Source organism: Rattus rattus, chromosome 1 (assembly GCF_011064425.1).
Source record: "Rattus rattus isolate New Zealand chromosome 1, Rrattus_CSIRO_v1, whole genome shotgun sequence".
In the NCBI taxonomy this organism is placed as follows: Eukaryota; Metazoa; Chordata; class Mammalia; order Rodentia; family Muridae; genus Rattus; species Rattus rattus.
The window spans coordinates 27,755,387-27,765,646 of NC_046154.1; the positions used below are offsets into that span (position 1 = coordinate 27,755,387).

Below are 10,260 nucleotides of genomic sequence, written 5' to 3' on the forward strand. Positions count from 1 at the left end.
GGATCGTGGCAGGAGTCTTTGGCTGTGAGCAGACTGGGGTGGCACAGCTGTTACACTGCCTGTGTCTTAATTCGGGTTACCATTTTTAGAATAAAACACAATGACTGAAAGCATGTCGAGGGAAGAAAATGTTTATTAGTTTATGTTTCCAGATCCATAGTCCATCACTGAGGGAAGTCAGGACAGGAACTCAAACAGGATGGGAACTCACTCGGAGGCAGGAACTGATGCAGAGGCCATGGAAGGGTGCTGCTTACTGGCTTGCTCCCTATGGCTTGCTCAGCGTCCTTTTTTTTTTTTTTTTTTTTTTTTTTTTGGTTCTTTTTTCGGAGCTGGGGACCGAACCCAGGGCCTTGCGCCTTCCTAGGCAAGCGCTCTACCACTGAGCTAAATCCCCAACCCCGCTCAGTGTCCTTTCTTACAGAACCCAGGACCATCAACCCAGGGATGGGCTCACTTGGAGTGGACTGGGCGCTCCCATATCAATCACTAATTAAGAAAATGCCTAACAGGCCGTCTATAGCCCAGTCTTTTTTATTTTTAAAGATTCATTTAATGTATATGAATACACTGTTGCTGTCTTCAGACACACCAGAAGAAGACATCAGATCCCCATTATAGATGGTCGTGAGCCACCATGTGGTTGCTGGGAATTGAACTCAGGCTCTCTGGAAGAACAGCCAGTGCTCTTAACCACTGAGCCATCTCTCCAGCCCTCCAGCCCAATCTTATGGAGGCATTTTCTCAATTGGGGTTCCCTCCTCTCAAATGTCTCTAGCCTGTGGTGTCAAGTTGACATAAAAGTAGTCAGCCACGTGCTGCTTCCCAGCCCTGGGTCCCAGTGGGCACCTTTTTGTTCTGAAGCTTGGGGTTCTCAGAAAGAGCCAACATAGCTGGACAAGCAGAGGCAGTCATTTCTGGCAAGGGGTTCAGAACTGGGGATGACACAGGGTGGGGGTGGGGGTTTGCAATCCTTATCACAAAGGATGACTAACAGAGGACTAGGAAAGGCTGTGCGAAAGATGAAGCAGGACTCACAATGGAAAGAAAGACAGACATGACTCAGAGCACAGCTCCATTTCCTGAGTGGGAAGGCAGGATCATGGTCAGGCCCGAGAGAGGTCGGACAGATGGGATGGGAAGAGGGTACTGGGATGGACCCTCTGCTCTAAACCCTAACCCAAGGCTAGGCAGGGTCTGTGACTTTCACCCTCTGGGGGTGAGAAACTGACGGCCCATGAGCAGTTTTTCATGATCTGGCTGAGAACTCCCCCTCCTCTCACACTGGAGGGCTGAACGCGCTCACTAATTATAGCTTCTGGGACATTCTCTGTCACTAGCCAATTCTTCAAACCAGCTGGGTGTCTGATGATTCAATTCACTTATGGCTTGAACTACCTGGGACTTAGCACAGACCCCTACAGGCAAAGGATTCAGTCTCACAAGCAGGCACCCCTGCAAGAGGCCAGTCCCAAGCCTCAGGCTACCCTTTGTCCTTTCAATGGATAGGTTGTCTATGGGGCTTCTAGGACCCCCTCCTCATGTTCCATAATTAGCTAGATTGGCTTGCAGAACCTTGCAGAATGGGTCTATTATAAAGGATACCAGTGGATGGCCAGATGAAAAGGCATACCTAGGGCAGGATCTGATAGGGTCCTCAGTGTGGGCCGTTCTGTCTCTGTGGCGTTTGTGTGCTCAGGGTTCATCAACCTGGCAGCTCTGAAAGGGACTCTTTGCTCAAAGGTTTGCAAATATCCATCCTCAGGGAAGAACAGTAGGCGGGGCTAATGGTTCCAACCGGACGCTAATCTTTTGATCTCTCTGATGTGATAACCTGCCCTCTTCTGAAACTACCCAGGGGCTGCTCTCAGCCAAGGAGAGCTCCTGAGCATGAACTTGGAAGGACAGATAGAAAGGTGCTTAGTGACTAACAAAAGATGCCCCCAGATACAGCCTCCTGATACACCCCTCTAATCCGAGCTCTTCAAAGGAAGAGAGGCAAGATCAGAGCCAGTCTGGATTACATAAATCTCGCCTTAAAAACCACACTAAATGGGCTGGAGAGATGGCTCAGTGGTTAAGAGCACTGACTGCTCTTCCAGAGGTCCTGAGTTCAATTCCCAGCAACCACATGGTGGCTCACAACCATCTGTAATGGGATCTGATGCCCTCTTCTGGTGTGTCTGAAGACAGCGACAGTGTAGTAAAATACAATCTAAAAACAAAACCAAAAATCACACATCAGAAATTCAATGTCATCCTGATGATTTGCCATGAGAGAGCTTGTCTCAAAAGGTGGGGCTGGCGAGCCAGATCGCAGGTAAAGGTACCCAAGCCTGAGTTTGAACCTTGATACCCACGAGATGGAAGGAGAGCATTGGGTGTCTTCTGATCTCCACACATGTACATACAAGGCACTCACAACAGAGGATAAACAAAAAAAGAAACAAACAAAAAAAAACCCAGAAACCAAAAACAAAACAAAAGCTCCCCCCAAACTAAATAGCTAGGTATGGTGACAGTGGTTGTCCCAGAAACTGATGCAGAAGAAGCTGAAGCAGGAGAATTGACTGGAGTTTGGGTCCAGCCTGTGCTAAATAGTGACTTCTAATCCAGCCTGGGCTACCATGGGAGACCCTGTGTCACATAACAAAAAGACACCCCTGATGCTAAACTGCTTGCCTGGATTCTCTCCCCAGCATTGCAACCCTACAAGTCGGGTTCCTTTATCATTCAGGAAATTCCAGGGCTTCGCTGGATTCTACACCAGCCACTAAAGGACAAACCCAACTATGTCATTAACACCTTGGTAGCTTGCTCTAGAGTGAGATTCTATCTTTAAAAAACAGGGTGTGGGAGGGGTGTAGGGATGGAGAGGGGTGTACACAGACAGAAGGTCCGGATCCTAAATGGTGTGGCAAAGTGACCTCTCCCAGGCTGTGGGGCCCCGAGTCTCCTGCAAAGACTCTGCTGACAGCTGAGACAAATCTCCTTTCCCACCAGCCCTTGGAGGACACGTGGGCTTTCAGCTCAAGTAGGCCCTGAGGCCAGTTGAGCTGGGACATTGAGAGATGAGGCAAGGCCCTCTCCCAGCAGCCCCACACTGCTGCTGGGCCTTTGGTATGCTGCACTGAGCCTGTCCCAGGACCAACAGCAGAAAGGAAGCAAATGGGCCAGCTCGGGCTGGGCCCTTCAGCAGCTCTTGAGTGCTCTGATGGTCTTCCCTGCCACCTGTCCATTTCTTGTCACTGTCTATCACCAGGTGCCTGCTCTTAGCAGTCTACAGGAGCCTGAGGTGACCATCGTGGGCTCTCAGAAAAGGCCATCCTAAAATTACAGAGTGGTGGCTCTGAGAAGTCCCCAGAGTGGTCTCGATGAACAATTCCCAATGGTTAGCGACCTAGACACCTGCATCTGAACACCCAGGGTCCCAGGCCGGGAAAGGCTAAGTGATAGCTCCATAGATAATGTGTTAGTGTGTACATGTGTGCACACATGTGTGTCTGGTATGTATGTGGTGTCTATGTGATGTGTGTGTGTGGTGTTTGTGTGTGTGATGTGGGATGTATGGTATGTATATGGTGTGTTGTATGGTGTGGTGTTTTTGTGTGTGTGGGGTATTTGTATGTGTGATGTGGGATATGTGTGTGGTATGTATGTGGTGTGTGTGTGGTGTGGTGTTTGTGTGTGGAGTGTGGTGTTTGTGTATGTGTGTGTGTGTCTGGTTTGTGTGTGTGATGTGGGGTGTGTGTGGTATGTATGTGGTGTGGTATGGTGTTTGTGTGTGTGTGTGTGTGTGTGTGTGTGGTGTCTGTGGTGTGGGGTATGTGTTTGTGGTGTGGTGCGTGTGGAGTGATGTTTGTGTGTATGGTGTGTGTGTGTATGTGTCTGTGTGGTATAGTGTTTGTGTGTGTGTATGCCCCGGGTCTGGCTTTTTTTATACAGGCGCTAAGGATGGAACTCAGGTCCTCATGCGGTGTGGCAAACACTTTTACTGAGGTATCTTCCCAACTCCCCCTTCCTCTTTCTATCGATAGAGTCTTGTTATGTAACCTCGGCTGGCCTCCAAATCTCCAGCCTCAGCCTTCTGAATGCCGGGATTACAAGTGGTCCACCATGTCTAGCATTAGATGCTTTGTTGTTGTTTTGTTTTGTTTTTTTTGTTAGTTTGTTTGGGTTTTAATTTTTTTGTTTTTTGAGACAGGGTTCCTCTGTGTAGCCCTGGCTGTCCTGGAGCTCACTCTGTAAATCAGAGGGTAACTTTGAACTCAGATCTGCCTGCCTCTGCCTCACTAGCTTCTTAGGACTCTCCAGTCGTAGCTGTGTCCTAGAATAAAAGCCCTGAGGCTTTGCAAGGCAGCTCTTTGGTGAGCAGAAGCCCCGGTTTTCTCTTCCCTCTGTGACTGTGTGTGGGCAGCCCTTAGCAAGAGCCTCCTCGGTTGGGGACCTCGCATGCACAGCACTGGGCCTCCTCGGTTGGGGACCTTGTGTGCACAGCACTGGGCCTCCTCGGTTGGGGACCTTGTGTGCACAGCACTGGGCCTCCTCGGTTGGGGACCTTGTGTGCACAGCACTGAGCATCTTCAGTTGGGGGCCTCGAATGCACAGCGCTGAGCTCTTTCCCTAGCATGACGTCAGAGCTTCCAACTGTCTTCGGAGCCCTTTGTAGCCCCAGTGGTTCCCCAAGCTCCTGCTCACCTGTTACTCCCCCAATACAGTGTGCAGTCAGCCTGGCACATTCCAGCCAAGACAGCGTGAGCTGTGTTGCCGTTTTCCTGGTTACTTCCATTGACGGTGGCCTTAGCATCAAGCCACCCAATAGCCCTTGAACTTGGAACTTAGAAGTTAGAGGCATTTTCAGGGGATTATTTTACACAAAGCTCTATAGTCCAACACGTAGGGATGATGACCGTGATTCGCTGGCCACGCTCCAACATTTATAAATCACCAGGGGCTTTGAAAGAGACTCTGAAGCATAGCATAGGTGAGAGCCAGTGTGGCTTTGTGGCAAGATGATGGATCACACAATGTGTATGTGTGTGTGTGTGTGTGTGTGTGTGTGTGTGTGTGTTTGCGTGTATATGCGTGCAAGCATATAGAGGGGCATGGAGAGGGGGGCTGGCTTTATGCTGCCCCGTGGTGTAGTTACAGGATGGCTAGCACCAATGTTCTCAACTGTGATCGCCCCTTGGAGTCACCTAAGGAGCTATCCTGAGGCCCTTCTCCAAGATTCAGGTTTAGCTGTTTGGGGCACAGTCTGAGTCTGGGGTTTTTAAAGGCTCCCTGGGTGATTCTGGAGTACACTCAAGATGAGAAAAAGCCATTAAGGTCCACACTGTGGTGACTGGAAAGGATCCAGCTAGGTTAAAAGCCGGCTTTCCCGTCTTTGGACTTGTTGCCTCGTGAGGTAATACGCCGCCCCAGCGCTGAGCCTTAAAGGCAGTGGATGGCGAATGATAGCAGTGGGGAGTAGGAGCCTCTGCAGTGTCCCTCAGAAGGGACACCAGCGCTCTCTGAACACAATGCTTCTCGAGGGGACTCAGGTGCACCAAGGTGAAGCACGCTGGGAGGCGTATTATCCCTGAATGCTTGCCTAGTGTATGGGGTTGGGGTTCAACTCAGCAGCTCTACAAAAGAGCTACTTAGAGGTCTTGTCCAAACAGAATGCTAAACATTCTCTCTCTCTCTCTCCTCCCCTTCTGTTCATTCATCCCTCCTTCTTCCCTCCTTTCCTCTTTTTAAAAAAATTATTTATATGAATACATTGTCGCTGTCTTCAGACACACCAGAAGAGGGCATCAGATCCCATTACAGATGGTTGTGAGCCACCATGTGGTTCCTGGGAATTGAACTCAGGACCTCTGGAAGAGCAGTCGGTGCTCTTAACCACCAAGCCATCTCTCCAGCCCCTCTTTTGGTTTTTTTGAGACAAGGTTTCTCTGGGTAGCCCTAGGCTATCCTGGAACTCGTGCTGTAGACCAGGCTGGCCTCAAACTCACATAGATCTGCCTGCCTCTGCCTTTTGAGTGCTGGGGTCACCGGTGTGTGCCACCACCACTTGGACTTTAGAATTTGCACTTTTAAGAAGTTCTATGTGGCCTTTTCCTCTGGCTCGATGTTGACCATCCTATTGTCATCGTGGGCTGCCTCTCCACCCAGTGTTATCCATATTGTAAGAACAAACCATACCCAAAGTCTCATTTCTGCCATGGTGTCCCTGATGCTAAGATCCGCATCTTTGACTTGGGACGGAAGAAAGCAGAAGTGGACGAATTCCCACTTTGTGGCCACATGGTGTCGGACGAATATGAGCAACTCTCTTCTGAAGCCCTGGTACATGGTAAAGAGTTGTGGCAAGGACGGCTTTCATATCCAGGTGAGACATTGTCTTGTGCTGGAGCTGAGAGGCTCCAGACAGGTATGCTCGGTGCCTTTGGTGCCCCAGGGCACAGTGGCCAGGGTTCACATTGGCCAGGCTATCCTGTCCATCTGTACCAAGCAGCAGAATAAGGAACATGAGATTGAGGCTCTGCGCAGAGCCAAGTTCAAGTTCCCTGGCCACCTGAAAATCCACATCTCAAAGAAGTGAGGCTTCACCAAATTTAATGCCCATGAATTCGAAGACCTGGTTGCTGAGAAGCGGCTCAGTCCTGATGGCTGTGGTGTCAAATCTCTCCCCAGTCGTGGTTCCCTGGACAAGTGGAGAGCCCTGCATTCCCGAAGACTTCCACAGTGCTCTCCTGTACCCTATCAAACCATGGTCAATAACACATCTCACATCAAGAGAAAGAAGTTCTATGCATTGCTACTGCTGCTACTGGTCCAGGAAAACCCACTGAGAATCACAACTTCTTGGTTATAAAATACTTAACGGGCTGGAGAGATGGCTCAGAGGTTAAGAGCACTGACTGCTCTTCCAGAGGTCCTGAGTTCAATTCCCAGCAACCACAAGGTGGCTCACAACCATCTGTAATGGGATCTGATGCCCTCTTCTGGTGTGTCTGAAGACAGCTGCAGTGTACTCGCATACATAAAATAAATAAGTCTTTAAATAAAATAAAACATTTACATCTGCCTTCAGTCACCTCTCCTGAAACAGAATGAATGAATGACTGAATGAATTAATGAACCACTATCACTGTTCTCAAGAAGGTTTTTCTCAGCAGCATCACGAATGACTTTCTGGGGGTTGGGGATTTAGCTCAGTGGTAGAGCGCTTGCCTAGCAAGTGCAAGGCCCTGGGTTTGGTCCCCAGCTCTGGAAAAAAACAAAAAAACAAATGACTTTCTGGAGCAGCAAATGTTGTCTGGAGGACAGAAGTGACCCGAGTTAAACAGCAATGCTAGAGTCTAGCTGATCTTCAGGATGGAATGAGAAAAACCCCTTTAGTCTAGGCGTCTGGTACAGCCCAGGGCTCAGTGCAGACGGTAGGGGTTCACTCAGGATGTTTGCAGAGAAGGGACAATATATGCTGATGAGAGCAGAGTGCTTTACACACACAGAGGCGGCCATGTTAAATTCACCCCTTCCCCCAGAACACTTTGGCCTGGGGTATTAGCTGTCTAGTCTCAGGCTCTTGATTTATTTTTTGGGTTTTTGATGCTAAGGACCAAAGCCAGGGCCTCATCTACAACCCCAGTGAATGCATCCCAAATCCCTTAAAAGTCCCGTCAACCCAAGTTCCCGACAGTTTCCCCCAAGGCTTAATTTTCACCTTGGTTTCACTCCATCTTGAGGTATCAAGAAGCAGCAGGCTCAGGCCAGTCTATAGTGGTGTGTACCTTTAATGCCAGCATTCAGGAGGCAGAGGCAGGCAGATCTCGGAGTTCCAGGCCAGCCTGGTCTCTAGAGTGGTTTCCAGGACAGCCAGGGCTACAGAGAAACTTTGTCTTAAAAATAACCCCACCCCACTCAAAAAACAAACAAAATACACACACACACACACACACACACACACACACACACACACACACACACACACACCACAAAAGCAGCATCAGGCCTCTGGACCTATGGCTTAGCAAATACTTTGGTTTTGATATGTAGAAGCAACTGACAGTTGGCTTTGGACCAGTCAGCATCTCTGTCACCTGATTACATGGGACAAAGGATGACTGGAACTGCCTCTTTTGGGGACTCATCCCAGACTGAGGCCACTGACATTCCCAAGGATTAACTTCTCTTCCCGGAAAGGCTCAACTGTCTCTGTACAGCTACAGGAAGTAGGGAAGCCAGGGCTGTGCTCTCACGAACTGTTTGTAAACAAGCTGCTTATGGGGTTAGGGATAGAGCGGGGGCTACAGGTGGCTCAAAACAGTGACTTAAAACCCACCTCCCGCACAGTTCAGCCCCCAGCAAGCCACTCACTGAAAAAGAAGTTTGGCTCTTTAAGTGCCCAAGGTATTAAATGCTAGAGACTAAAGTCATAAAAGGAAATTAACTGAAAGCCAGAGATGCCATTACTCATTCGGGAGTAATTTATCTCTCCCAAAGTGAGGAGACAATTTGCACCCCCTGGAGATGTTTTATGCTTAAATCTTTATTCCCAGGCTCGGGCCTGTTCTCTTCAATCCTGAGTGATACTGCTAATGGCTCCTGGGAAGGGGTTGAAGCTAGAGGGAACACCTGCAGTCAGTCTCCGAGGCCTAAGCCTTCCAGTCACCATCAACTCTCAAGGGCCTGGTGAGAAGAAAGGCTCAGTAGGGAAAGCCTGACAGCTTGAGTTTGACCCAAGGGATCCACATGGTAGAGGGGAGCCAACTCTAAGTTATCTGTGACCGCCACATGTATATGTATCGTGTTCATCCCCGCACGTAGCCTGGTGACCCAAGTCTAACCTGTGGAAGCCATGTAAAGGTGGAGAGAAGCAACTCTACCAAGCTGCCCTCGGATCTTCACATATATACCATGTTTACAAACAAACACGATGGCGTGAGTAGAAGGGGCCGGACCAAGACATGTGGACCTGGTGCTAAAAAGGGTTAGAGGGCTGGAGATACCTCAGGACTTAGGAGCACTTGCTGAGTGCTAGCACACACATCAGGTGGTTCACAACTGCTCGTTACTAAGGATCCCTGGGCTCCAATACCCTCTACTGGCCTTTGCAGGTACTGCATGCACTCAGTGCACATTCAGAAGACACACCCATAGATTAAAAATTATATTTAAAAAGGGATCTTAAGCTACTTGTGATTTCTGTGGGGGCAGGAAAACAAGGCCGAATGCCTTTTGGGGCCACACTTTCCTGGAGAAGGCCATCATAGCCATATATGGAATTAGTGTTCAGGCCCAATGTGACATCAGAGTTACCACTTTCAGATTGATGGGTTCTTTTCTTCTACTGTTAGTTTTGAGGCAGGGTTTTCCTGGGTCATGCTGTGTGGGTGCTTCAGGCTAGCTAGCCTATGAGCTTCGAGACAATGCCTCTGTCTCCAGTTCTCATCTTGCACCAGTACATCTGGATTTTTATTTAGTTTCTGGGGACCAACTCAGGCTGGCCTCCAACTAGCTACTATCAGAGCATGACCTTGAACTCGATTCTCCTGTCTCCTGGTTCCAAGTACTGGGGCCTGATCTCATAGCACACAGTCCTTCCATAAGGTAAAGGCTCAAAGTAATGAAATTAGCTCCATGCTGTTTAACCCCATCTTCCCACAAAATATCTGACAATGGAATCTTTAAACAGTGTCTGCGGAACCTCAGCAAACGGCAATCTACAGGATGTACCTGATGTTTACGCTCTCTGGGGCTTGGCTCCTTCTGTTTGCTGTCCCTGTCTCTGTCACACTGAGGTCCTCTGGTTCATGAGACACACCACATACCCTCAGGATTGTGTCTGTTTTTAGACAGCCCTCCTCACATCCTCTCCCCTATCCAAGCGTAATCACACCATCTATGATGTTTCCTTGTTCTCTCCCAGGCACAATAAATCGCTTCCCCCTGTGTTTCCAGTGTGCTTTAGTCAAACTTCATTCACTGTATTACAAGTAATTGCTCTGAGAGCCTTCCCATACGGCCGCCTTCTTCATTAATAAGTTAAATAAATCTCTGGCTTGTGCTCACTTAAAAAAAAAAAAAAAGGAGTTTATTTCCGACAGTGTTCTCTACTGGTCTGTGCATTTCTCACGGTGTCAAGGACAGGATGTCTTCTGTCTCTGTCTTCAGCAGTGATGACTTTACCTGTCACATAACAGGTGCTTGTTGAGTGACTATGCTCTAAACCCAGGGTAGCACCCTCTCTGTAACATGGGATAAATATGA

At 48.9% G+C, this 10,260-nt stretch overlaps 1 pseudogene; it reads left to right on the forward strand.

Annotated features, from left to right (window-relative positions):
- Positions 1–4,902: 4,902 nt before the first annotated feature.
- On the forward strand, positions 4,903–6,862 carry LOC116893390 (annotated as a pseudogene).
- Positions 6,863–10,260: the final 3,398 nt, after the last annotated feature.